This window comes from Gorilla gorilla, chromosome 2 (genome assembly GCF_029281585.2).
Source record: "Gorilla gorilla gorilla isolate KB3781 chromosome 2, NHGRI_mGorGor1-v2.1_pri, whole genome shotgun sequence".
Classification (NCBI taxonomy): domain Eukaryota; kingdom Metazoa; phylum Chordata; class Mammalia; order Primates; family Hominidae; genus Gorilla; species Gorilla gorilla.
In genome coordinates, this window is record NC_086017.1 from 22,786,523 (window position 1) to 22,813,936 (window position 27,414).

The 27,414-nt window shown below is 51.7% G+C and overlaps 1 protein-coding gene across 8 annotated transcripts in view; it reads right to left on the reverse strand.

Moving 5' to 3' along the window:
• The window catches only part of IQSEC1 (IQ motif and Sec7 domain ArfGEF 1), a 386,075-nt gene that overhangs the window by 76,735 nt on the left and 281,926 nt on the right, over positions 1-27,414 (reverse strand). Inside the window, exon 1 of one of the 8 annotated variants that reach the window (XM_055381044.2) lies at positions 19,526-19,604. The exons of the other annotated variants lie outside the window; for them this stretch is intronic. The gene's annotated coding sequence lies outside the window, so the exon portion shown is untranslated. Of the gene's footprint in view, positions 1-19,525; positions 19,605-27,414 lie in introns of those variants that run through there. 8 annotated transcript variants of the gene reach the window in all.

Below are 27,414 nucleotides of genomic sequence, written 5' to 3' on the forward strand. Positions count from 1 at the left end.
GTTGGTGAGGGTTTTCTTTAGCACACAAAACAGCCAGGAATGGTCACCTCCTCCAAGAAGCCCTCCAAGCCCGGATCCCCAGAGCACTCCATGATTCTAGGTCCTCAGTGACCAATGTAACCCCTGCCACACAGGGAATGCTGGTCTGTTGTAAACGTGAAAGAAGGTGGTGAGAATATGCTTGCCGCATCCCTCATCAGTCTGGCTGCTCCTGTGGACACACCCCATCCCTCCTGGTCCCCCTGCAGAGCCTAGTTGGGTGAGCTGGACTGCCTGTCCCAAATCCAGGGGCAGGGCCTGCGGAGAACAGTCCTGTGGTGTCTTAAGGGCAGCTACTTGAGTTATGGGTCTCTACTCAAGTGGAAGGGAAATGGCCATTTGCCAGCCTTCCTGCAGGATTCAAGGGGCAAGACAACTTCAGGAGGAAATTCCACTGAGCTGCTGCCTCTGTCGGTAGAGGACTGTTACCTAAACTCCCCCCAACACACTGCTATCACCCTTCCCATTTAGGTGCCTGCCAGCCCCAGCCGACGATCAAAAATGCCCCCACTTCAGCCCTTCATACTCATCCCTCCTTCCCTGGTAGGTGGTACAGGGAGCCACAGCAGCACCCTCAGGGAGGGAGGACACTTATGCTGGGTGGGCTTGGCCCCCTGGGGCACAGCTCCTGGAACAGGGCTCCAGGCCCTTGCAGCTGTCGCCCCTGAGCTCTGTCCCCTGTGTCTACTCTCTGTGCCCCAGATAGAAGAGGCAGGCCTGTGGGCAGCAGGCCCAGCAGATATCCCAGCCCCGCTATGTGACCTCACACAGTTACTCTGCTTCCCAGGGCCTCAGCATCTTCAGCCTCAAAGTGGGGACAGTGCCACCTTCCTTGCAGGCTCAGTGTGAGGCTTGGCAATGACACCCATGACTGCCTAGCCAGGGCCAGGCACACGGCAGCCCTTCAGAGCCTGCAAGTTCCTCCCCTTGCTTCACTGTGGCCCTGGCACCTTGTACGGGGGCTAAAGTGCAAGAGGAGCCAAGGTGTGTTGAGTGAGTAAGCACCTTTTCCAGCCATTGGCTGCGTCCCATAGTGGGGATGCTCATGGCTTACGGAGGCTCCATGTTCTGGAGCATGATCTTGAATCTTGGGCAAGTGGTTTGGTCTTCCTAAGCCTCCTTTCCCAACTCTCTGCCTCTTCTTGCCTCTTCCTGCAGCCTCCTCTCACAGGGCACACAGTCTGGACCAGGCACTTTACAGAAGTGCCCACACTTAATCCTCAACAACCTTCCATTTTACAGATACACTGAGACTCAGAGAGGTTGAATAACTTATGTAAGGCCACACAGCTAGTGCCTGGCTGGATCAGGGATTTGAGCCCAGGTCCATTTGGTCCCCAAACCGTGAACTTAACCATGAAGCTCCACAGTCCCTCTTTCCCCATATCCAAGGTGCTTATTGAATGCAGGTTCTGTGCTAAATGCATGACAGGTTGTCTCATTTAAGCTTCACAATGGAACTCTAAGGTAGGGACTATTCTATCTTCTCATCCAGAAAAAGAAATCAAGGCTCAGAAAGATTAAAGAATTTGTTTAAGGGCAAACGGCTAGTGAGGGATGAGAACCCAGGACTGAGTCCCAAGTTCATTCTTACAACACTATTCCATCTGACCTTCAAGGCCCAGGAGGAAGACCTCTGCGGGAACAAAGTCTCTCTCTTGGCTGATGTGTGAGTAACCAAAGCAACCTTGGCATCTGCCCCCCAAGGGCTGCAGAGGCAGACCCCTGGCTCGGCTCCCTTCTTGGCTGTATAGCCTTGGGCGTCACTTCTCTGAGCCTCAGTTTCCTCCTCTGTGAAATGGAACTGAATAATCTATGTCTCTTAGGTTGCCAAAAAGAATTCAGTGAGCCATCTGGTGCTGGGCCTCAGTGGTGCTCTGCTTACACCCAGCCTGCTCCCTGAATCCCACTCCCAGAGTGTACACCACTCCCCGCTCCCTTTGCTGTACTCTCCTCCTGGGGTCTCCCCCTGGCCCTCTGGAAGGGAGTGACACTGCGGAAAAGCAGGAGGGGGGCAGCAGTGGCCGCCCCAGGAGGGACTCTGCCAACCCTGCTGAGCGCACCCCACAAGCCCAGGTGGGGTCACAGTGGGGGAGCGGTCCTTGCCTTTTCCTCACCTCTTCCCCGGCTGCCTGCGCCTCACCATTCCTCACTCAAGGAAGCACATCCTCCAGTGGAGCCAACACTCACAGGGCCCCTTACAGATCCCCCTGGGAGGCTGGGACCAGGGCGGAATTGGGTTCTGCAGCTTCCAAGCCCCGCCCTCAGGCCTAGAGTCTGGGAGACAGACCTCATACATGAAGGGCTCTACGACAATACATGTATGTTCTGTCACTTCTTCCTCGGGACCTTCCTGAACCCTCGTCCACATTCTCTCTGTCTCATCGATTCCCTTTAAAGCCCATCTCACAGTCCATCATTATCTGGCTTAATCACTTGTGTACTCACTGTCACTTCCACCAGAACGTAGCTCTGCAACTTTGTTCATTTGCCACTGTATCCCCTGCCGTCTACAGCAGGTGCTCAATAAATGTCTACTGGACAGGTGAATCATGTTGATCCAGATTCACTCTAGTTCAGGGACCACCCACAGGGCTAAGGTAGGTCTCCTTTCCTCTCCCCATGCTTATCCTTGTCTCAATCTCAGCAATTCCCTGCACCCCACCCCTCTTTATACCATAGAGAGATTCTGGAAGGGCTGGAAAATGGTTTTTCAAAATCACTGATTCTCATCTCTAGTGTGCTAGGAGAGCTCAGTATTTAAAGGAACCCATCAGCTAAAGATTTTATTTAAAAAGGAGGCGTCAGGCTGGGCACAGCGGCTCATACCTGTAATCCCAGCTGAGGGATTACAGGTGGGAGGCTGAGGCAGGCAGATTGCTTGAGCTCCGGAGTTAGAGACTAGCCTGGGCAACATGGCGAAACCTCATCTCTACTAAAAATATAAAAAATTAGCCGGGTGTGGTGGCACATGCCTGTGGTTCCAGCTACTAGGGAGGCTGAGGTGGGAGGATCACCTGAGCCCAAGAATTCAAGGCTGCAGTGAGCCATGATTGCACCACTGCACTCCAGCCTGGGCAACAGTATAAAATCCTGTCTCAAGGGGGAAAAAAAAAGCGCTACCCCGTCGGCAAAACGAATGGCCATCCTTGATATACTTCGGTTTCTTTCCTGGTAGCTTTACCAAAACTGGGGCTTATCTGCATATGAAAATGGGTGGAGAAACTGAGGGAATCTAGAAAAAATACAGAGAAAGCTGCAAGGGCTTGCCCTCCTTCAGAACATCTCACCTGGATGTCACTGGCTTAGACACCGTGGCAGGGCCGGGGCTGCATTCCTGGTAGCTGTTGGGGAGACAGCCTGCTGCCTTTTATGTAGTGAGTTCACACCAAAGAACAGCTACCAAGGGAATGCAGGGCCTCTGCTGTAATGAATAGATACGTTCATTTATAATAAGTGCTGGGTTCACCTGTTTTGTAAATGGATGCCATTAAGTGCTCCTAAATCAACAGCGTCTCCTAAGTGAGTTAAACATCCCCTTTTGCAGTCGTCTTTATGTTACTGATTTAAACAACACCTTCTTTTGTCCCAGTGGAAGGAAGACCTGACCCAACTCCACTGATTGAGAATTAATGGAGGCAGGACATGTGTGACGTGTGATTCACTGTTTGAATAAATCTGTCATTGAGAATGTGTGCATTCCTGAATGTGCTCAACAACTTCCCAGCATACCTTTCCACCTACTACGTGTTAGGCACTAGGCATCTCAGAGGCTGCAGATGTGGGCCCTGCCCTCAGGAAACTCGGTTGGGTAAGGGGAGTGAAAGTAATTCACAATTGGCATCAACTACATTTCTGCATGAGTTCACATAATCCTGACAGAAATTCTACAAGGTGCAGATTGTTTTCTGATTTATCACAGAGGCCTTGAAGCCTAGAGAAGGTAAGTAATTTGCACTAAGACACACAGCCCATATGTGATGAAGCTGGGAATAGAGCCCAGTAGGCTGACACTCAGCCTGTGTTCCTTGCACTCCAACAGTTGTCCTCAAAGTGGGGTCCTAGAAACAGCAGCAGCAGCAGCCTCAGCTGGGAATCATTTGAAATGCAAATTCCCACCCCCCAGATGATTGTAATACCTGCAGCAGTTTAAGAATCTTTGCACAGGCCGGGCGCGGTGGCTCACGCCTCTAATCCCAGCACTTTGGGAGACTGAGGCGGGCGGATCACATGGTCAGGAGTTCGAGACCAGCCTGGCCAATACGGTGAAACCCCGTCTCTACTAAAATTAAAAAAACTACAAAAATTAGCCGGGCGTGGGGCGGGCACCTGTACTCCCAGCTACTCGGGAGGCTGAGGCAGGAGAATCACTTGAACCCTGGAGGTGGAGGTTGCAGTAAGCAGAGATTGCACCAGTGCACTCCAACCTGGGCAATAGAGCGAGGCTCAGTCTCAAAATAAATAAATAAATAAATAAGAATCTTTGCACGACAGTAAGCCACTAAAGCCACTACATGCAGTAATAGGAGCAACCTGGTAGACAGGCAGGAATGATTGCTAGCTGGTGGAGTAGTCATTCAGGGAAGGCTTCCTGTAGGAGGTGATGCCTGTCTTGGGATTTGTGGCATGAATGGGAATTCACCGGGTGGCCCAGCAGGATAAAGGCATTGCAGGTACATGAAGTGGCAAGGGCAAAGGCTTGGTTAACTTGGAAAATATTCCTGTAGTTCTGCATCTACATGGGGCATGAAGTGTGGGGACAGGTGCGCTGTGAGGCATGAGGCCAGTGGACCGAGCAGGAGCTTCATCCTGTGAGGGTGTAAGCAGGAGTGGGAGTGACCTGGGTTTAGTTTTCCCAACAACCACATAGCACCTGTATACATTCCAATTACTTAACACTCTTCATTCTATCAAGAAAACTTTATAACTGCTCCACAAGTGAAAAGCCAGCCTCACTAAGCATAAATTGAATTTTCCCATGAAAATAAATCAACAAAAACAAAATGCTGTTATAAACTCCTGCTTTGATCCTGTTATCAGCCCCATCCCTGAGGCCTGCTGTGTTTTGTTCAGAACAGAGATTAGCAAGCACAGAGAATCCACATGACAGGACGCTGCCAATAAAACAGAAGCATGCTTTTTATATCCTGATAGGGACTAAGATACAAGACATAGTGCTACACGAAAAAGGTAAGCTGAAGAATGCTGGATTTGGGTTACAAAAAAGGCGGACACATGCACGCATGCACGCGCACACGCACACTCTAAGATGTCCCTGGACAGCGGCTGTCTCTGGGGAGGGGAATGGGGCGTGGAAGGGCGTGACGCATAGCTCGCTGTGTACCTTCTGTATGTTTAACTGTTGAACCATGCGACTGTATTACTCCCTATATAATCAATACATTGCATTAAGCCTTCGTGGGTGATAAAGAGACATTAAAGGCCTGTCAGCATGCCGACCCTCCTGTCTGATGTCATCAGAAGGGCGGAAAGAGCACTGGAAGGAGAACTCTCTCTCATGTTCCAGGTGGTATGCTCCGTGTCACCAAGAGCTGAGCCTGTGCCTCACCCAGAATCGTTTCACGGCCTGGATCTCATACTTCTTGAAACCCTGCTTGGTGGGTAACAAGGATCTAAGAATCCATTTTGTGCAACAAGAAACAGCATACTCAAGCGAGAAATGATTTCCCGACTACCTGAGGTGGGGGAAGGCAGTCTGGTGCCAGGGGCATGCAGCTGGAGGCCTCCACGTCCTGTTCCACTCTTCCTGGGAACAAGACTTGGCTGCTGCCCCAGTGTGTGCCTCCTGAGCTGTGCAGAGAGAAGGAGAGGCGCTTGGGCCCAGGAGCACCTTCTGCACAGGGCAGGTGTAAGGGGCTGCACCTCTGTTATCTCCTGTAATGCTCCCACCACCCCTTCAAGTGGGCCCTCTTAGTCCATAGGAAACAGAGGCACAGAGGGGTTAAATGACTCACCTCCAGGCCACTCAGCCGGTGGTGGCAGAGCTGGGAATCCAACCTGTTTGCCCATGCACTGGTGACAAAGTCTAGGAGCCCCTGAGCCAAGTCAGCCTTTGGCTGGTACAAGAACCTGACCCCACGAACTAAAAGTCTTCAGCCTTGAGACCCAGATGGACCACTTCAGGCTCCTGGAGTTGATCCACGATGAGCATCCCTCATGCAACACAATCCACAGACAATTGTTTCTCTAGCAATTTCCATAAATAACTGTAATTTATGTGTTAATAGCAAAGATATCAAGGTTTGGAACCCCCTGGAGTGTTAGGAACATGATTTGTAACTACAAACACACAACAATTTGTTCAACATGCCAGCTACATCTTCAGTAATTACTACCCTGGTTAAGGATAATTCCACATTCAATGCCCTGCCATGCACGGGGAGGGGAGATCAGGAGGGAGGGGCTGGGATGGGACCTTGCCTGTGTTCCTCACTTCCTCGAGGCCCTTTCCTCTTCCTAAGAGCCCTTCTGTTCTCTCCTGTTTTGGGCCTCGTCTGGTCCTCCAGGCATTTGGACCTGGTGAGCCTCTCACTGTCCAGCCCTGCCTGCAGGGACCCAAGTAGGGCTGCGTGGATGCTCCTTCCTGGGAGGGGCACTGTGAGCAGCGTGACAACCATGGCTGTCTTAGCCGATCCTGCCTCTTGACCTCATGAGGGACCCCGCTCCATTATACTCCTTCCCTCTGCACTTTGGTGAGAGGAGCCAATCAATTCTCCCTTCCTCTAAGCAGTGTTCAGGTGAGTTTCTGTCAACTGCAACCCAAGTGTCCTGAGAGATCAATGCAGGATGGAAGCTCGCCTCATCTGATGGATGAACGAGGCCCCACAGCAGCCACTCCAAGGGCAGCAGAGGGGTGAGGCTTGGCGGGGTCGTGCTTAGGGGGAGCGGGAGCCAGCCAGACCTGGGTTTGAGTCCTGGCTCTGCCACTTCCTAGCTGTGTTGCTTTGGGCAAATCACAGAAACTCTGAACTTCAAATTCCTTCCCTATAGATGAGGATAATAATATCTACCTTGTAGGGCTAAGTCATTGATAAAGTTAGCTATACAAGGTGTCAGATTGTGTGTATGGTATTGCCACATTTGTGTTTAAAAATGGGGGGATAACATTTGTTTCTAGGCATTTGCTTATGTATATGTGAAACTCTGGAATCGGACACAAGAAACTAATAACACGAGACATCTCTCGGCGGGAGAACCAGCTGCTGGGGGACTAGTGTTATTTCGTCAGAATTCCCCCGTTCCCTTTCACTCCCCAAGTAGAAACAACAGGGGGAACTTTTCATCATATACCCTTTTGTATCTTTTGAATTGTAAACCATGTAAATAAACATGTTAGAAACATAGACAAAGCTAGATAAAAAATTACCATTAAAATTATTCTTTATCATAAAGAATTGTGAAGTATGATTGTAGAATTAGCTGTGAAATCTCTCTCTCATATATACATGCTAATGCCAGGGTGACAAAGGACACCCGGAAGAGCTAGCTGTCGAGGACCTGCCTCCTGCTGCCTGTCCCCTCTGCAGCAGCTTGGTGAGCCTCGAGTCCGCCATGGGGTCAGGAGCCGGGTGAGACCAGCCCGCATCCTCTTCCCCATCTGCACCCTGAGCACTTGCCTCCTGGCATCCCACAGGGGGCCACTGCTGCCTGTTCCATAGATGGGGACACTAAGACCCCAGGTCACAGGCTGCAACTGGAGATCCCCAGATGGTTTCTGTGTGACCTGAGCTGGATTTGGGGCTTCCTGTGAAAGCTGGATGCACTGCCACATGGGGCCCACATGAGTTCCTGCCTGCCCACCTGGGACTGGTGCTGAGTCACCGTGGTGCCCTGTTAGCAGGTTAAGCACTGTTCTGCCAAAATCCCCCCCATTCTCTTTTGCCCCCCATATTGGAACCCACCATCAGTTGTCCTTTAGCATTTTATCAAACACGCTCAAAAAAAGTATAGGCCAGTGGTTCTCAAGCTTTTTGGTGTCAGGCTCCCTGTACACTCTCAACTGAGGATCCCAAAATTGTTTATGGATGTGATATCTATCATCATTTACCATATTAAAAAATTAAAATTAAGACATCATCAACCTTGAGACATCTTTATAGCAAAAGCCTCAGTCTATCCACCAACATGTCAGGTGGCCTCTAGAATATTCTACAGCACACTCGTGCAAGAATGATGGTGATAAGGCAAACAACAGCTGCTTGTTGTTATTTAAATGGTTTGAACTCCCTGGACCACACTTTGAGAAACATTGCCGTTAAAGAAAAAAATGTTCTTAGCCACAACCAACGCCAGCACCCATGCCATTTGCCTGGCCCCCGTGGGTGTTTAAGTCTAAGCCCTGTTCTAGAAAGAGAGAGACGAACATGCTCTGGGTCCTATAGGCAGAACTGACTGGGGGGTCCCCTTTCTAGTCCTGGTGGCTGAGGCTGCATGACCCTGCTCAGCACCACAGCTTGCAGCCCCTAGTACCGACAGGAAAGAGCTGTCTGCCTGTGGTGGGGCTGTTGTTGGTCACTTCAGGAAACAAAACAGCATCAGCCCCCATCTGCTGTGTGCCTGCCATGCACCAGGCACTGGAGGAAACCGAGGCTCTTTGAGAAATCACTAGTCCAAACGTTCCCAGCTTGCAAGAGACAGTGGCAAGGTGCTGGCCCAGGTAACCCTGTCCTGAGGCTGCAGAGGGAGGCCCTGGCCGTGGTAATCAACCTTCAGCAAGGTACAGCTGTCTGCCCTCTCTGGGTGCTTGTGCGTGGGATGGAGGGTGAGGAGTGCTATTGCTCACTGGGGGCTCCTGAGGGCCTTCCCCACTGTAACTCACTTGCACCTGCCCCTCCTATAAGACAGGGACTTTATGGCCAGCATTCCGCTGGCCCCAGCTGCATAATCCAGATCTGAACTGGGTGCTCCAGCTCCAGCACCTAAGCCCCATCCTCTGCAAATGGGGGTTTCACCCAACCTTCCCCAGGTTGGGCATGGTGGCAAATTTAGATCAAATTAAAAAGACAGCTCAGGGCACAGCCGGTAGAGCAGTCCTCAGAGGGGATGAAAGGTGGCGTGGTGACAACTGCAGTCTGGGTGCTGGCTTGGGGGCGGGTGAGGAGCAGGAGGAAGCATGGCTCACTCCTGGCCTGACCAAAGCAATCCCCAGCCCCACCTCTCACTGGGTTGGTCTCGGCAGGTCCAGCCCACCCACCACCGGTCACCCTGCTGGAGAACTGCAGCCTGGCCTTCCCAGCCCCGAGACAGAGTGGCCAGGATGAAGTGATGCCCCAGCCTTGAGCAGGGTGCCCAGAGGGGGTGCTGAGCCAGCCCCTGGAGCCCACTCAGCCCCGATTCCACCTTCTTGGCTCAGCTCCTTCAGGGACGCCTGGGCTGACCTCACAGGCCACGCTGGGCAATTCCTCCCAGCACCTGGGCGATGCTGTTCAGGGGACAATTTCCCTTTCCCTCTCCCCTCTGGACAGCTCCGTGAGAATAAGAATAAGGTTGTCCGACATACCCCACTTATGCCCAGCCCCAGCACGGTGCCTGGCACAACTAGCTGCTGGATAAATATTTGTGGATGACATGAATATGCCCAGCTCATGTGTGTCCCTGTCCCCAAATCCACATGCCTTTAAAAATAAAGCACCTACCTTCAAGGGGGCAGGCAGAGAGGTAAGGGCCTTTCATACGTGGGTTCTGGGGGATAGTAACATGGTAAACAGATGGTCTGCACAGAGCTGTCCTGACCCAAGGTATAGAGTGCCAGAAACAGCTGGAACTGAGGTAGGGACCCAGGCCTTCTCTAAGTCAGGCCATCCTCCAGCCCCCAAGGTCAGGTCCGTGGTCCAGTTCTCTCTGAAATTCACCAGGCTGGGTCTAACTCAAGCCGCTCCCATGGATCGGGGAAGGTGTTTGGAGTTTCCTTTCCCCCGGGGTTACCAGCAGAGTCCCTGGAGGGAGATTCCAGACAACTGAGCACAGGAGGGCCACGGGGAGATAGGGAGGAGACCCCATGCCTTTGCTAGCGAGCATACTCAAGTCTAGTTTCACCATCCACATGCAGGGCCCCTGTGTAAATTTGTAAAAGGCGCCCTCTGCTGGTGGATACAGCCCCACAGGCCCGGGGCTGAGCTAACAAGAATGCCATTTAGAGTGCAGTTGTTCCTCTGCCAACTGCCCTCGTGCAGTGCACAACCTGAATATCTGTACATTGGGGAGTGCCTGGAGTTCTGCCCCACAGGGTGACAGTGACTCTGGGTACCTGCCACCCTCCCAAGACCAACAGTGAATGCTGCTCCTCCTTTCAGGGGGCTGGGAGGCCTAAGGGCCATGCATGCACGACCTGTAGCCACATGGAACCACCTGCTGCCTTCCTGGGGAAAGATAAAGCCCCACCCCTCAGCCCCCTAGGAGATTTACATGGACAAAGATAAGTCGCTTACAGGTCCAGAAGTCACAAGATCAAGAGAAAACATGTTAGCCAGACTTAGCACTGCCTTCAGCTTCCTCCCAGTGCACTATTAACACTTTTAAAGCAATTACATTTTTAAGTAAATTTTTAAGGCAATCAAGACCGCATCCCTACATCACAGGCTTTAGCCCAAGTGGGCTGGGTGAGGTATGGCTTGCTTGGGTCTTGAAGGGGGCACACCCTCAGCCCTCTCACTGAGGCTGCCACACACGCTGGGCTCCCACACTGAGTCAGGAGCCCAGACAAGGCCAGGGCTGGCTCAAGGTCACCCAATGGCCAGCTGGCAGTCAGGCTGGGCCCGAGTCAGGTCCCCAGGCCCCGCCCTTGCTCTAGACTCAGATCTGCTGGAGCCTGGGGGTGGGAGAGCTGGTCTCCAACTTGGGCCTTCACTGGGCACAGAGACACCGTTCTTTACTGCTTAACAATCCCCCCCCCCCCGCCAACCGTTTGCCCTGTGCCAGGCTGCAGCCTTCCTTAAGTCCTGCTGACAAGGAAAATCTGGTGCCAGCACCCACAAATATGTGTGACTTCTGGAGGGAGGCAGCAGCCTGGGTTCCCCAGCCCAGAGTGGGCGGATTTAAAGGACGGGTGGCGGGGGGGTCACTGGATAGGGGAGGACCAAACTGCCCAAGTATGTCTGGGATGGAGGGTGATAAACGTTTATATGTTTCTGACCAGATACCTGAAAAATACTTTCCATGTTTCTAGGGGGGCACATACATAGTCTTCACAGCATATTCTTTTATAATGTTTAACATTTTCATCATGGGCCTGTATTTCCTAAGCAAATATTAAATTCATGGATCTAAACCCATACATAAATGGCCCAGGCAGAAAAGAAAGAGACAGGAGCTCAGAATTTCATAAGATGAAGGGACCCCAGATATTGACCTTCTCTGTAAAAATGAAAGCTAGGGTTGACTGAGTGCCCATGGGCCTTGCCTGTTGGGCCATGTTTTGAAAGCCCTTCTTTACCATCTCATTTCTGCCTGAGTGACCTGAGGAGGGAGATGCTATTACTGACATCTTCCATGCTACAAACGAGGAAATGGAGCAAGGTCACCGCAGGCTGGACCCCTGCGCCCGTCATACCTACTGGCCAAGGCTGACGGCATGCTACAGGGAAGGCTACGTCACAGGCTGGGCTGGGAGCTGGGCTGGGACCTGAGGCTCCGGCTCCTGCTCTTTGTCCTTTTTCCCCAGAGGCCTAGAGTTCCCTGGAGCCCCAGGTAACAGCAACCCTGCGCCACAGGCAATGTGCCTTGTCAGACAACTGAGAGTTCCCCGGGGGCCAGAAGCAGAGCCTGCAGCTTCCTTGGGGTCACATAGGCAGACTACTGAGATGCAGGTGGCCATCCTCAGCCCCTCTGTGAGCCTCAGTTTCCTCATCTATGAAACAGGTGAATCTTTCCTACCTTGGAAGGCAGGAGTAACGATGGCCCAAGATGAGGTATCTGACACACAGAGGTGCTCAGCACGCACTCATTCCCTTCCCCTCTCCCCTGCCTGGTGAACCCGAGAGTGGGAGGTCGGTCCTCTACTGGCTGCGTCCTGCCAGGCCAGGCATGGGGCACTGCCTGGGTAAAGGCACCAGGGTCTAGAGGGCAGGCTAACGGCTGGCAGTGACCCTCCCACCCAGAGGCACATACTAGGCACTGAAGAGGACGAGGAGCTGGGATGAGAACTGGGCTGGCAGGGTGCCTGTGGGCATATGTGAGCTCATGTGTGCTCCCCACAGGGGACCGAGACCCGGCAGGGGCTTGCTGTGGGCTGTGGCATCTCCCAGATCTCAGCTGCCCCAACAGACCAAGATAGAAGGAGCTTGGGAGGGGACATTTTATTTTCCAGCTAGAGATACTAATAGTGGGGCTGGCCCATCCCACCCTTCCCTTACCTTGGTCCAGTGCTGTGGGTGGGGGCCTCCTGCCACAAACAGCCGCAGCCTGGCTGGCTTCTCAGGCCTCCTCTGCTGCCCACACAGATGAGCTCCCTCAGCCGTCCCCCAGCTGGTGCTGCAGCCAGTGCGGGTCATAAACCCTGAGCCCCTGCTTAATCCGCCAGCTCCCGAGTCAGCGCCAGCCAGACACGTGACACTGCAGCCCCACAGACCTGTTTGGCAGGAGCAGCAGCTGGTCCTGCTGGGGGCAGGGAGGGCTGTTCGCCTTGCCCTCGCCCTGTCCCTACCACCTCCCAGCCCACAGCCTGCAGTTGGGCCACTGCCTGCCTTGTAGCGAGAGGTATGGTACGTGCTGGGGGCAGTGCAGGTAGGGAAAAGAACACGGTTCTTACCAAATGGTGCTGGGCCACCTGGGAATGGGTATATGTGTGCACACCGGGCCGTGCATGTGCACACATGTGCGTGTGTCAGAGAGAGAGAGACTATAGATGAAAATCTATTCCAGGTGGATTAAAGACCTAATGTGAAAGGTGAATAACGAGAATCTTCATGACTACAGGGTAGGAATGAGTTTCTCAAAACACGAAAAATGTTAATAAAGTGAGAAAGTTGACTACTTGAATTAAGAACTCTGAAATTGAGAAGTTTATCCCAACACCCTGTAAAGAGTGAAAAAGGCAGGCAGGAGGGAGGGAGAAGAGGTCTACAACGTGGATAACTGACGAAGGATTAGAATCTGTAGCACCCAAAGAAGCCTCCAAGTCATAAAGAAATAAAAAGACAGCCCAAGATGGGTGAAAGGCGTGAACAGGCACTCCACCAATGATGAAATCCAAACAGCCAACGGACAAACAAAAGATCCCCAACCTCATCGGGGAGATGCAAATTCAAACCACAGCAAGAAACCATTACCCACCCACCAGGTGAGTGAAAACGACAAAGACCGACAATGCCCAGTGTGGGGTTGGGGCAAGGCTGTATGCTTGCTTTACAGCCAGTATGTGCCCCAGAGACAGCTCATGCCATGTGTGCTGGGACACAGGTTCAAGAGCAACAGCCCCAAACTGAAAACAACCCATGTGGTCCATCACAGTAGACTGCATACATAAGCTGTGGCCTGTCGATACAATGAAATACTATTTATTTAAAAGGACAGCTGGGTGCGGTGGCTCACGCCTGTAATCCCAGCACTTTGGGAGGCCGAGGCAGGTGGATCACTTGAGGTCAGGAGTTTGAGACTAGCTTGGCCAACATGGCAAAACCCCATCTCTACTAAAAATACAAAAAATTAGCCAGGCGTGGTGGTAGGAGCCTGTAATCCCAGCTACTGGGGAGACTGCGGCAGGAGAATTGCTTGAACCCGGGAAGTGCAGGTTGCTGTGAGCTGAGATTGCGCCACTGCACTCCAGCCTGGGCGACAGAGCGAGGCTCTATCTCAAAAAAATAAAATAAAAATAAAAATAAATACAATAAAAATAAAAGAATGAACAGCAACTTGTTGCATAGGTGAATCTCGCAGATGCAACTTTGAGCAAAAGGAGCCAGACCTGAACAAATATCCACAGCCTGTTTATATTCAGCTCAAAAATAATAAAAGCAAAATTATATTGTAAAAAGCTGTTCCATAGGTGGTACTACAGGAAGGGCAAGAGGGACGTTATTAGCACAAAGTCAGGATGACGACAATCTCTGAGGAGTAGGCTGGGGAGGGGCACACGGGGGCTTTTGGGCAATGCTCAGTCTCTTGACCCAAGCAGTGGTCACACGCATGTTCTTATTTTTCTTTAAGCTGTGCATGTTTGTCCTTGCACCTTTCTCTATGACAGGTGACCACATTTAAAACAGAAAGGTACATGTGATAAGGGTGGGGAAAGGCATGGACCCCAAGCTGTGACTGCAGAGCCACCAGGCAGCAGCATCCGAGCTAGAAGGGCTCATCTTGCTCTCTTATGTCACAGACAAGAACTGAGGATCAGAGACAGGAAGGAACTTGCCCAATGATGCAAAGCAAGTTAGAAGCCAGCAGGGCCAAGACTAGAATCTAGGTTAGGCAAAGCCCAAACCAAGGCTCTCCTCTCTGGTATCTTTGGAAGAGTTCTTCCATTGCAAATCACATTTAACACCAACTGGAGCAGATGGGTTGATTTTAGCATTTAGCACTCCAAAATTATTTTGTTTGCTTATGTATTGTGGGTCTCTTGCCACTAGAATAAAAGCTCCCGGAGGGCATGGCTTTTGGTCTCTTTTGCTCCAGTGGTAACCCCAGCACCAAATTGAAAATCTGGCACATAGTAGGTGCTCCATAAATATTTGCTGAATGAGTAAATGAATGGAGCTGATGCTTCTATTTGCACTTTCAGATCCTAGAAATCCCTGGTGGCTTCTGTGATATCCCAAAGGAGAAAACAGAAAAACAACTGTATGATACTGACACACTTTCACAGAATTATCTTCATAACTGTCTTAGGAGGTGGGTACCATCATCACCCCATTTTAACGAGGAGAAAACAGGGAGGCCTAGTGACTTGTCCAAGGTCATGCACAAAGCTAGGAAGTTGACAGCTGGAATTCGAACCCAGCCCAGCTGCCTTCAAGCACCCCTAGGATCACTGAACTGGAAGCACAGAAAGGCTGAACCCCATCCATGACTCTGAAGCCCCCAAAAGGCTGGCTGGCCCTGGGCCACTCCAAACACCTGAGCTTACCACGATCTGTGGGATTCAGTCCCTCTTGTCCTCACCCGCCCTCAACCCTCCTGAGTGCTGGTTCTGACTTCTAAAGTGTTTTTCCGGTCTCTTCCAAACTCGCAGCCCCCAGTAAGGAAGCCTGGGTAGGGATTAGGTCCCCCATGATAAAGATGGGGAAGCTTTGGTTCAGGGAGGGGAAGGGACTTGTCCAGAGCAACAAAGAGTCCGGCTCTCTGACCTAAAGGCCTCCTAAGTTAGAGTGACAGACAGAGACCCCAGCTGCTGCTCAAGGATTAGCCATAAGATGCTCAATTTTCTTCCTGGTTCCTTTTATACCAAACCCTCAGTCCACTTGGATAAGCCCCAAACCTGGTCCTAGTTCAGCATCTGGCTGAGCTAAATAATGAAATGTTCCCATAATACCCCTCGGCACTTGGCTTTATTAAAACACGTTGGCACTTTTAGCATTGTTACAAACCTGTGTTACTATCCTGATCGCTTTCCACCAAGTCCTTGGATCATTGAAAAAATAAAAAATAAATCATTGGCTCTGGGAGTCTTGGAGCTAAAATGGTCCTGCAGGGCATCTCAGCTAACTGAAATTTGTGAATCCTCCACCTGGCCTCACTCCACACACCTTCGATGAGGGCAACTCACTGCCTTCTAAGGCAGCCTGTTCCTTGTTTGGATTCAGCTCAGTCTCAGTCAGGCACAACAAGAACTTATATCCTCCCCTGGCACTAGGGATGAAGTAATGCCTCAGGCCCCACTCTACCCTCAGGGAGTTCACAGTCTGGAAGAAGAAATTGTGTAAGCACAACCGGATAAGGAATGACGCAGGCCAGGGTTACCTTCTAAAAAGACAGCAGGTAAGGCCCAAGCTGTGTGTACAGAGGTCATTAGCTCCCACAGCTGGCTTTCTATGCTGTCACACACGGCACGCAGGGATTTATTTGGGTCAGTCTGGACTCTGCGCACTTGAGTCTGAAGCCCTTCCCAAAGGAATGCCACCCTGAGGGTGTCTGGGTACACAGACTGGTAAACTGCTGGGGCTCTGGGGCAACCGAGCAACGCTGAAAGGACAATCAATGGTGCAGCATCCTACATCATTCCAGCTGGCCTGTGGGATTGACACTGTTTTAATATTATGCTTCGAGAACCATCATACAAGGGAATGATAGGTTTGTGGTTTTGCAGATGAAATGGGAAATACATGTGAAAGCCCCTGTGATCAGGTCTGGCATGGAGTAGATGCTTAGAAAAAAATGCTCGCTGGGTTTGCACTGCAATCCTGCTGGATTAGAAAGCCACATACACAGTTCTCTGAGTCACAGTTCTCTAAATCACTGAGAATTTAGCAGCCTGCTTCCTGCTTTTCCAAACTGACGCTTGCTATGATGGCCCCACTGAATAGCCCCGAGGCAGGGGGTGAGAGGGAGTCTGGAAGACTGGTATATTACCAGGGGTCTAAAGTCAGTCCCTACCTGCGCCCTGCTTTGCATCGCCCTTCTGTTCAGTGATAATGGTATCCCCGCGGGGAAGATTCAGGGACTCAGGGCAGGATTTGCCAAAGAGGTATCATGGATGAGGGTGATGAAGGATGAACAGAGTTTGCCAGGTGGCAGGGGTGGGGGTGTTCATTCCCGCAGGAGCCAAAGCAGGGCGAGGCGGGGGCCCAGTGGAAAGGCAGGGGGCTCCAGAAAATGCTGCTCCCACAAGCAGGTTTGCATCTCACTGCATGGTGGTAACGAATGCTGATCTGAGCTGCGGCAGTGCGTGGGACCCCAGTCTACACGGACCTCACCAACAGAATGGGCTTTTGCCAGCCTCTTGCACGTGAGAAACACCTCCTGATAGGAATGAGCAGCCCCCCACTCCCCACCTGCCTAATTATGAGGGGGAGGGAGAGTGATGAGGGCTCTGGTCAACTCTCCTACCAGAGACCAGATTCAGACTCCCTGACCAGCACAAAGGCAGCTCCAGCTTGCACAGCCCAGTGATGGGCAGCTTCCTACAAGAACAAAGGATGGCTGTATTCTTGGCTTGGGGACACTTAGGTGCTTAGGTCCACCCCTTATACCAATGGCTGAAACTGTGTGCAGGAAAGCTGAGGACACAAATGGTCCCAGTTCTTCTGGTGTGGCCTCAGCACTCCCCTCTGGACAATGGGGGAAGGGAGCATGACTAAAACCAAGGGTGGTGGTGTGCGGACAGCAGGCATGGGACAGGCAGGGCAGGGCAGGTTGGTCAGAGCAGCGGCTGGAAGGGCGGGCAGCCATGGGCCCTTTAAGCAGCCTTGAAAGAGAGTGGCAACTCCAGTCATGAGACCCAAGATTACCTAATGTTTGCAAACCGTGCAGGAGACAGTCCCCTGCAGAGGTGAGCACAGGCCCCCTCCCTTGTCCCTCCACTGCAGAGACCTCTGAGGGGACACCGAGTCCTCTGAGCATTCCCCAGGAAGCAGCTCTCTCAGGATGACTGGGTTGCTGGAGAGCTGGGGACAGGGCCCCTCGGCTCTGAATACGCTGTGTGACCTTGGACATGTCCCTGCCTCTCTCTGGCCTCAGTTCTCCATCTCTAACACAGTGGGGTGGCTCCGGGATGCTCCCTCCGGCACTGAGGCTTAATGGCTGGGCTGTGGGCATTGTGGCCACCCCAAGTCACCTCTCAGTTTATCTTTTCCTGTGGGGGGTGGGGGGTGGGAGGAGATGGCACTGCTAAGGCAATTTCTCTTCTTTCCCCTTAAATCTGGTTTCTGGGCTCTAATTGCACATGGCTTCAGCAGCCTGGCCATCTTGCCAACTGTAATGAGGAGCTGGGCATCATACTGGGGGCAAGGGAGGGTGACGAGAAAGCTATTCCTGTGTCACCTTAATTCAGAATTGTTCAGAGGGGGCTGCACAGGCCAATGTGTCCACTGCCTGGTGGAGCCTGACCACAAAATGAAACAGTGGCTCATCAAAGTGCACAACCAGACCCCTGCTCCCAGTCCAGGACAGGTCCCTCACCACCACAGATCACTGGGCATGCTCAGAGCAACACTCACAAAGCTGACCAGGCAGAGCCAACTGCTGTCCTTGTGAGCCTCATCTCCTGGACAAGGCTAGGGGGAGGGGACACCCACTGTCACCTTTCTGCTCCCTTTGCTCCAGGAACAGATCAGCTGTGACAGTTGAGAGCCTGGCAATTTAAAGTGACAACTGCCTGGCAGAAACATGGGAGGGGAAGTTCCCCAGGACTATTAGGGGTGGGGAGAAGCTTGACTCACCTCTGCCAACCCACCCTGCCTGCTTAGAGCCCAAGGGCAGGTGGTTTTGTAGCGGGAGATTGCGGTGGGGGCGGGGGTCCCACACTCTAAGACCCTGGCCCAGGAGTGTCTCATCCTCAGGCTGGCAGGTGGGACAGGTTTCCAACAACAGCCCCCATTACACCTCATCCCCCTGCTGCCACCTGCCCCCTATGGGTCAGGGTCCACAGGTCGCCAAGGCTGTTCTGGTCCCCAAGACTGCTCCCTAAGCCAACTCTCCTGGGGGTCTACCAGGAGAGCTCCCTCCACCCCAAGACTGAGAACCAGTCTCTTCCCCACGTGGTAATGGCAGGAGGGGCTGCCCAAGGTCACACGGGGTTGGGAGGCAGGGACAGGGCCAGGTTGGACCCAGCCCTCCAGCCCTGCCAAAGCTTCTCCCTCCCTCCCAAGGCGCGTCCGTGTGGCTCCCAGCGAATTCCTGAGATGCCTCAACCTCCCGCTCGCAGGCTCGGGACCCTGGACGCGGTGGCGGGATTTCTCCGCCCGGAGGCAGCAGCGGTGGTGGAGGCGGGGTGGGGGTGGGGAAGAGAAGCAGGGTAGTGCGGAGTCGGGGGGTGGGGAATGCTTTGCATGGCGACCCTCGGGGTCTGGATTCACGTACCCCCGCTTCGGGGAGGCAACCAGCTGCACTGAAGAGATGGAGCACCCCGCCCCTCCCCGACCCCCAATATCGCGCCTTTAGCATTCGCAAGGCTTCGGGATAAGCCGTCTGCATAGCCGCGGAGGTTGGGGCTTCTGCGTCCTCACCGCTCCAGTCCCAGAGAGCGACACCGCAGAGCCCAGCTCAGAAAGACTGGCGCTGGCGCGCCCCGGCCCCCATTCCCGTGAGCTTGGCGGCTGCTGATCCCCAACCCCACAACCCTGCGGCCGGTGCGGGCTTAGCAACTGCGGCCTCGCAACCTCCTTCCGAGACCCGCTCCGCGAAGCCCGCCGCGATCCCCGCGCGCCCCAGGTTCCCGAAAGCCAAGTGCGCGTCGGTGCAACCGCGGCCCCGGGGGCGGAGCTGCCGCCCAGGCCGCCCCGCTGAGGGCATTCCCGGTTGCAGCCCCAGCGACCCCCGCCCGGGGCCCCGCACCGCACCGGTCGCCGCGCGCGTCCCCCGCCGGCCCGCCTCCTACCTCGCGGGTCCGCCCGCAGCCGCCGAGAGCGCGCCGTCCCCGCGGCCGGCGCGGCCCCAGAGCGTCCGGTGGCCGGGCGCGGGGGGGCGGGGGCGGGCGCTCGGGAGCCGGAGCCGGAGCCCGATACCAGCGCCACCGGCGGGGCGGCCTCCCCGCGCGCCGCCCTCCTGCCCGCCCCACCGCCCGTGCGCCGTGACCTTGGCGGGTGGCCTCGCCGCGCCTGGCCTCAGTTTCCCCCCTCGGAAGGTGTGTGTGCGTGCGCGGCTGTGCTGGGGGGCGGGGAGGACGGTGCCGCCCCGGCCGCCGACGTCACCCGAGCCTGGACGAGTGGAGGGCGCTCAGGTTGGTGCAGCCGCTGCAGCGGATGGGTCCGGAGAGCGGGGTACGCGGGGTCCAGGCGCGGAGCCGGGGGCACTGCGACCCCCGGCATTTCCCTCAGACTACCCCAGACCCCCAATAAACAGCGAGCCAACGCACCTCAGGCCAAGTCCCCCGGCTCCTCCCAGGGAAAGCTGCAGCCCCGGCCGAAACGCCCCACCCCCGCCGCCGTCCCCAGTTCGCAGATGGGAACACTGAGGCCCACAGCAGGGAAGCCACTGGCCCAGAGGCGCACAGCTGCACCACGCTCCTCCGCGTCCCCTCCAGGACACACCCTCCTGACTGTTTGGGGACGGGGTGGGGACCTGGGCCTGCCGGTGCCGCCCCCATCCCTCAGCCGACCTCGATTTAGATGCTGGGACGGGCCCTGGTGGCCTGGCGACTGTTACAGAGAATGGGGTGCGCACAATCGGAAGAGAGCCCAAAGACGGGGAAGAAGTGGCGCAGATAGCAGAGGCTGGGCCTGAAAGGGATATGGGCGGGAGCGCGCCCGCAGGGGTGCACCTAAGGAGAAAGCGAGGACGCGCGAGAGTGCCCTGCCTGGTGGGTCGCAGAGCAGACCTGCCCCGGAAGCCCTGAACGCCGGGCCAGGAGCGGCGGCCTCTCTCCCGCAGCCGGAACCCCGCGGGTCTGGAGCGAGGGCGTCAGGTGGCGGGCTGCGATTGGGACGAGGCGCCCCCTGGTGCCCGGAGGCGGCGAGACCGGAGACCGGAGGGACGGGGCCGCCAGGGCCCAGCCAGAGAAGCTGAGCGAGTGATGTCATGAGTCAGGAGACCCGGCTCTGTGGGTCCTGCCACGAGGGGCTGTGTGACCTTGGGCAAGACGTTTCCCCCTCTGGACTTCTGGGAGGAAAGGACAGAAGGAGGGACCCTGATTTTTACTTCTGACATCTCATGACCCTGGACACCTGGGTCAGGTGAGAATGGGCAAATGGATCCAGAAAGGCACAGACGGATCAGAAGTGAGATGTAGGCACTGTTCAGCACTGGAGGAGGATTATTCATTTACTTGAGGCAGAAACTAGTATCCCAATTTTACAGACAAGGACACCGAGGCAGAGAGGTAAAGTCATCTGCCCACATTCACACAGCAGCTAAGGGGTGAGCTGGGATTTGAACACCCACCTGCGAAGCTGTAGAGTCTAAGCAGTGTGCCTGACTGCCCCACTCGCCACTCTTGCAGAATTTATTGAGCATCTAAGTTGTCCCTAGAATACCCAAGGCACTGGTGACAGAGACGAATAAGGAACGGCCCAGCTCCTGGTGGGTCTTCCTGCCTCGTGGCAAGAGTTAGCCCATGGCTTCTTATCAGTGCTCACAGCCAACTGTACAGTGGATCCCCTGGGGATGGGCTTGTGGGCTGAAATGTGAGTCCCATCCCCACTGCATATTCTACCCTTCCATATTATTGGAGGTTTAAAAAATATTTTTAAGGGCTAGGTGTGGTGGCTCATGCCTGTAATCCCAGTGCTTTGGGAGGCTGAGGTGGAAGGATCACTTGAAGCCAAGAGTTTGAGGCCAGCCTGGGCAACACAGCGAGACTCTATCTCAAAAATAAATTAACCAGGCATGGTAGTGCTCCAGCTACTCGGGAGGCTGAGGCAAGAGGATTGCTTAAGCCCAGGAGTTCAAGGTTATTGCGAGCTATCATTGCACAACTGCACTCCAGCCTGGGCGACAGAGCAAGACTCTGTCTCTTAAAAACACTTTTTTTTTTTAAAGAGCAGTTAAGGGAAGATAAGATGCTTGTAGTTTTAATATTTAAAAATGCAGTCCCTGAGAAGCCATATACTTTTGTTGTCAGTGCCAGGAGTAGGTCACCTGGCTGGTTGGAAGGCAGGTGAGGAAGTGAGAATGACAAAGGTTTTAGAATCTGTTAGACCTGGGCAAGTCCCACGACTTTTCTGAGACTCATTTGAACTCATCCTTAAAATGGAACTGAAGCTAAAAATTCCCACCCTGCCTCGCTTCAAAGGCTGCTGTGAGAATTAACTATGATAATGTGTGGAAAGCCTGCACAAAATGCACTGTGTAAATATTTTCATTCCCAGGAGCCGTGAAGGAAGATGTCGAACATTTAACTGCATAAAAATTAAAACTATGTAAATGGAATCAAAATACCATAAACAAAGTAAAAAAGACAAATGGTAAACTGAAAAAAAAAGTCTGCTGCAGCACATATGACAGAATTTAATTGAGGAAAATGCAATAAAAGTTAATTTCCCTAATACATAAACAGGTCTTTCAAATCGATAGGAAAAAGATGACTAACCCATTAGAAAAAAGAGCAAAGGATATGAACAAGCAGCTCATGGAAAGATCTTCAATCTCACTCGTAATTAAATGTATATTAAAGAAATACAAATCAAAACACAACATGGTTGCCATTTTTTAATCTACCAAGTTGGCAAAAACGAATAAGTTTGCTAATACTTTTGCTGCTAAAGGTGGGAAGAAATGAGCACTCTCAAAAATGCTGTAGAGTGAGGTGCCAGATGGTGCAACCAATCGGGAAGGGTATGGCGAAGCTACTACAGCACGCTAATATAAAAATACAAGGACAGACAACACAGCACTGTGTGTACCAGTAAACAGCAAAAGAAAAGAGCCATCTTCAGGGTCCAGCAGTAGGAGAGGGAGTAACTTCATTAAGATACCCATTGCTGGGACTTTGTCCTAGGATGGACAGATCTCCAGGTCATATTTCTACTGAAAAATTCAAGGAACAGAAGACTGTATATCATGATCCTTTTGTGTACAACTTAAAAGGCTCTATGTAGACGTGGGTGGGAATTTCCTAATTTTCCCAAAGGACACAAATATGCCGAAACAAAAAAACTCTTATTGATGGATACCTTTTGGGAGGACTGAGGGGTGCATGGAATGGATATGTGAGGCGCTTTTACTTTTCATTTTATACTTTTTTGTAATAACTGATTTTTAAAAGGTCAACAGGGGTTATCTGGGCACAAGCTCATGGGCCAATTGAAGTTTCTTCTTGACATGTCTTTATATTTAAACGATCAGGTTTGCAGTGCTTAATGATGGGGATACATTCTGAGAAATGTGTCCTTAGGTGATTTCATCATTGTGAAACCTCATAGAGTGTTCTTACACAACCTAGATGGCACAGCCTACTACACACCTAGGCTATATGGTATGGCCTAGTCCTCCTAGGCTACAAACCTGTTCAGCATGTGACTGTACTGAACACTGCAGGCACTTAATCACAATTATTCCCTTGGTTTCCTCCATATACAGTTATTCCAAATCAATAAGAAAAAAACATGAACAACTCAAAATAAAAATGTCCAATTAATTTGACCAGGTAGTAGATATTTGTGTATCTAAACATAACATAGAAAAGGTATGGTAAAAATATGGTATTATCATCTTATGGGAACACCATCATATATGTGGTGTGTCATTGACCGAAATGTCATAATGCACATTACTATGAATGTTTTTAAAGTGAATAAAAATGATTGAAGTATTCTTGTTCCTTAAAGCCCACCAGTGAGGGATTTGTTAAACAGATTATAATTAAGACACATCCATATGATGGAAGCCTATGCAGCCATCAAAAAGAATGTGGCAGCTCTACGGCCAGGCACAGTGGCTCATACCTGTAATTCCAGCACTTTGGGAGGCCAAGGCAGGTGGATCACTTGAGGCTAGGAGTTCAAGATCAGCCTAGGCAACATGGCAAAACACCATCTCTACTAAAAATACAAAAATTAGCTGGGTGTGGTGGCATGTGCCTGTAATCCTAGCTACTTAGGAGGCTGAAGTGGGAGGATCACCTGAGCCAGGGGAGACTGAGGCTGCGCTAAGCTGTGATCACTCCACTGCACTCCAGCCTGGGTGACAGAGTGAGACCCTGTCTCAAAAAAAACAAACAACAAAACAAGACAAAAACAACAACAAAAAAGTGGCATCTCTACATGGACTGATATGATAAGGAACAATCCCCAAGATATTTTGGTAGGTGCAATAAAGGATGTAGGGTGTGTTACTTTTTATGTAAGAAAGAGGGAGTAAGCCAGGTGTGGCAACTCTTACCTGTAATCCCAGCTGCTCAGGACGATGAAGTGGGAGGATCACTTGAGGCCAAGAGTTCAAGAGCAGCCTGGGTTAATGTAGAAAGGGTCCCTCTTAAAAAAATTTTTTTTAAATAAAAATAAAAATCTGGAATTAAAAAAAAAGAGGGGGTATAGAATATCTGCTGGTACCTGCATATGTTGTCTCTGACAAAGATGCTCAAGAAACTGGTACATGGTTTTGCCATGTTGCCATGCCCTGGGGAAGGTTCTGGGTGATGACCAAGGGTGAACTTTAGAGACAGTGGGGATGGAGAGCTGCCTGCTACACTTCCTGCTTTGTGGGCAGCTATAAAGTGGGGGGTCGGGGGGCAGGATCAAGGCCAAGGCTGATCTCTGGGTAGGTTGAGTGGTTTTGTTTCCCAACATGAAGCTTTGCCCCCCTAGACATCTTCGTGCCCTGGGGGATGGAGTGGAAAGGAGACTGGCTTTTCACTGAAATGTTTCATTTATTTTTTGCATGTATTACTACATGCATGTATTACTGTTTGTAAAATATTATGTTTAAAAGTAATTTCTGAGTGGGGAGCTGAGAAGCCTGATTTCTAAGAGCCTGCTGTGGCACTCAGGATGACTCCCCGTGTGACTTCAGGAAGGCAGATGTCCCTTCTGAGCCTCAAGGTCCCCTCTATCAAGAAGCATAAGACGAGTGCTAAGACTCCTTACAACTCTGATGCCATACCAGCTCCAGAACCTTCTCCCTGGAAGAGCCACTTAGGTATGGAATGGCTGCTGGGGAGGTAGGGACTCCCTGTCCTTGGGCTCATGGGAGCAGGGCTGAGGGTAAACTGCCTTGCATGACTTCTAAAATCCCTCCCAGCTCGGCAGTGTGCTGTTCCTTCTTCATTCTCCCATTCCCAGTGCCCTGCCTGGAAACTCTTAGTTCATATTTCCTCTCTAGGTTACCCCTGGCAATGGTCTCGTCTGTCTGGGTTGGAGGTCAGTCCTGTGGTGTGGGGACAGATGACACAGCACTGGGCGCCCACGTGGGGCGGGGACATCTAGGGGAACAAAGCGTCATGTTGGGAAACAAAACCGCTCACCCCACCCAGAGATTAGCCTTGGCCTCCATCCCGCCCCACGCACTTTATAGCTGTCCACAAAGCAGGAAGTATAGCAGGCAACTCTCAGTTCCCATTGTCTCTGCAGTTCACCATCGGTCATTACCCAGAACCTTCTGTGACTCCCTACTGCCCACCAAACCAGGTAGACACTCTTCAGGGGACATTCAAGCTCCTGTACTTTCTGGCCTCAATTTGTCCCTCCTAGCTCTTCACTCTGTCCATTATTGTCCCTTATCAAAGCAATTTTCAATAATACACATTCGATCACATCCCTTCCCTGCTCTAAACGCTTCTGTAGCTCCTATGACCTGTGTAATAAATTCCAAGCTCCTTAGGAACTAGCATTTGCCTCCCTGCTCAGCTCTATCTTTAACTATGTCTCTCAAAATTAGGCTAAACTTAATGCTTTTCAAGCACACTGTACTATTTCATATCATTGTGTATTAGCACATACTATTCCCTTGGTTTCCTCCATATATAAAGAGTTATTCCAAATCAATCAAAAACAAAAAAACATGAACAACTCAAAATAAAAATGTCCAATCAATTTGACCAGGTAGTTCAGTGAAAAAGAAATACAAATGGCCTGTAAACATTCAAAAAGATGTACAAACTTACACAGAAACACAAATCAAATGATAATCTCATTTTCATCCATCAAATGGGCAAAAATTCATAGAAAGCTCATGTCTCTTTGTATATTAGCTGAAGTCCAAACCCATCCTTTAAATCCAGCTCTAAAAATGTCACCTCCTCTAGACGTCATCTTCTTGGCTCCCACAGTGTCCTGTACATCTTGAGACAGTGGGGCCAGGTACAGAGCAGAAATTCTATAGATGTTAGCTATTATTAATAAAAATAACAGCTACCATGCTGTTCTGTGGTCATCAGCTAATGGTTCTGTCCACCTGCCCAGAAGGTCCCTGAAAGCAGGAATAAAGTCTGCTTCATCACTGCTTTACTAGGACCAGCACAGGGCCTGCTACAGAGCCGTGCCCTGTAAGCAGACAGGTGAGGTATATGCAGCAGAGGGAAGGCTGAAGCCAGGAGCCAGCCCAAAAGGGCTGCCCTGCTGGGGAGAGTAGGCACTGTGGAGGGGAGGGCTGAAGGAGGGCCAGGTAGTGGGCACAGCCCCAGGCTTGCAATAAACACAACTTCCATGAACTGGTACCCACTTTGTGTCAGAGAGCACTGTGCCAGATACTTTATCCAAACTATCTCTATTCCTGCAGATTCTTTGAGATGGGTGGTGTGCCCTCCATTTTACAGGTGAGAAAACAGAGGCTCAGGAAGGGGGAGTGACTTACCCAAGTGAGTCTTTTTTTTTTTTTTTTTTTTTTTTTTTTTTTTTTTTTTGAGACAGAGGCGTGTGCTGTCGCCCAGGCTGGAGTACAGTGGCTCGACTTTGGCTCCCTGCAACCTCTACCTCCTGGGTTCAAGCAATTCTCCTGCCTCAGGCCTCCCAAGTAGCTGGGATTACAGGTGCTTGCCACAATGCCCAGCTTTTTTTTTTTTTTTAATTTTTAGTAGAGATGGGGTTTCGCCATGTTGGCCAGGCTGGTCTCGAACTCCTGGCCTCAAGTGATCCGCCCACCTCAGTCTCCCAAAGTGTTGGGATTACAGGCATGAGCCACCATGCCCGATCCTAAGTGAGTTCTTATCATTACCCCACACTGCCTGTGCTGGCTTGTGGGCACTTGATAGATGCATGAGGTTGGACATTTCATGTTCCCTATCTGGAACTCTGCTCTCCCGTCTGAGAAATGGCTCTATATTAGGGGTTTCTCAAACTTAAGAACTGATGGACCTCTAAGAATACAGTTCCCAAGCTCCATCAGGCCCCAACTTTTAGAAACACTGCATCCAATGGTAAACGCTGCTACACTGGAAGGTCCTGTGATGACCACATGTTCATAAAGAAAAGGCAGCCACGAACATCAGGGAGCAGAGCTCAGTTGGTAGAGGGTCGTCCAGATGACCTGCAGCATGCTTTTGCTAAAATGGGGGAGGAGTTTTCGTCTTCACGAAAATGATGTTTAAAAATGTATTGTCTTGGCCTTAGCTGGAGTGGTCAAAAATAATAATAAATATTGTCAAATGATTTTTGACAAGGTGCCAAGACAATTCATTGGAAACAATCATTTCTTTAACAAGTAGTGCTGGCCGAGCGCGATGGCTCACGCCTGTAATCCCAGCACTTTGGGAGGCTGAGGCGGGCGGATCGCCTGAGGTCAGGAGTTCCAGACCAGTCTGGCTAACAAGGTGAAACCCATCTCTACTAAAAATACAAAAATCAGCCAGGCGTGGTGGTGTGCACCTGTAATCTCAGCTACTCCGGAGGCTGAGGC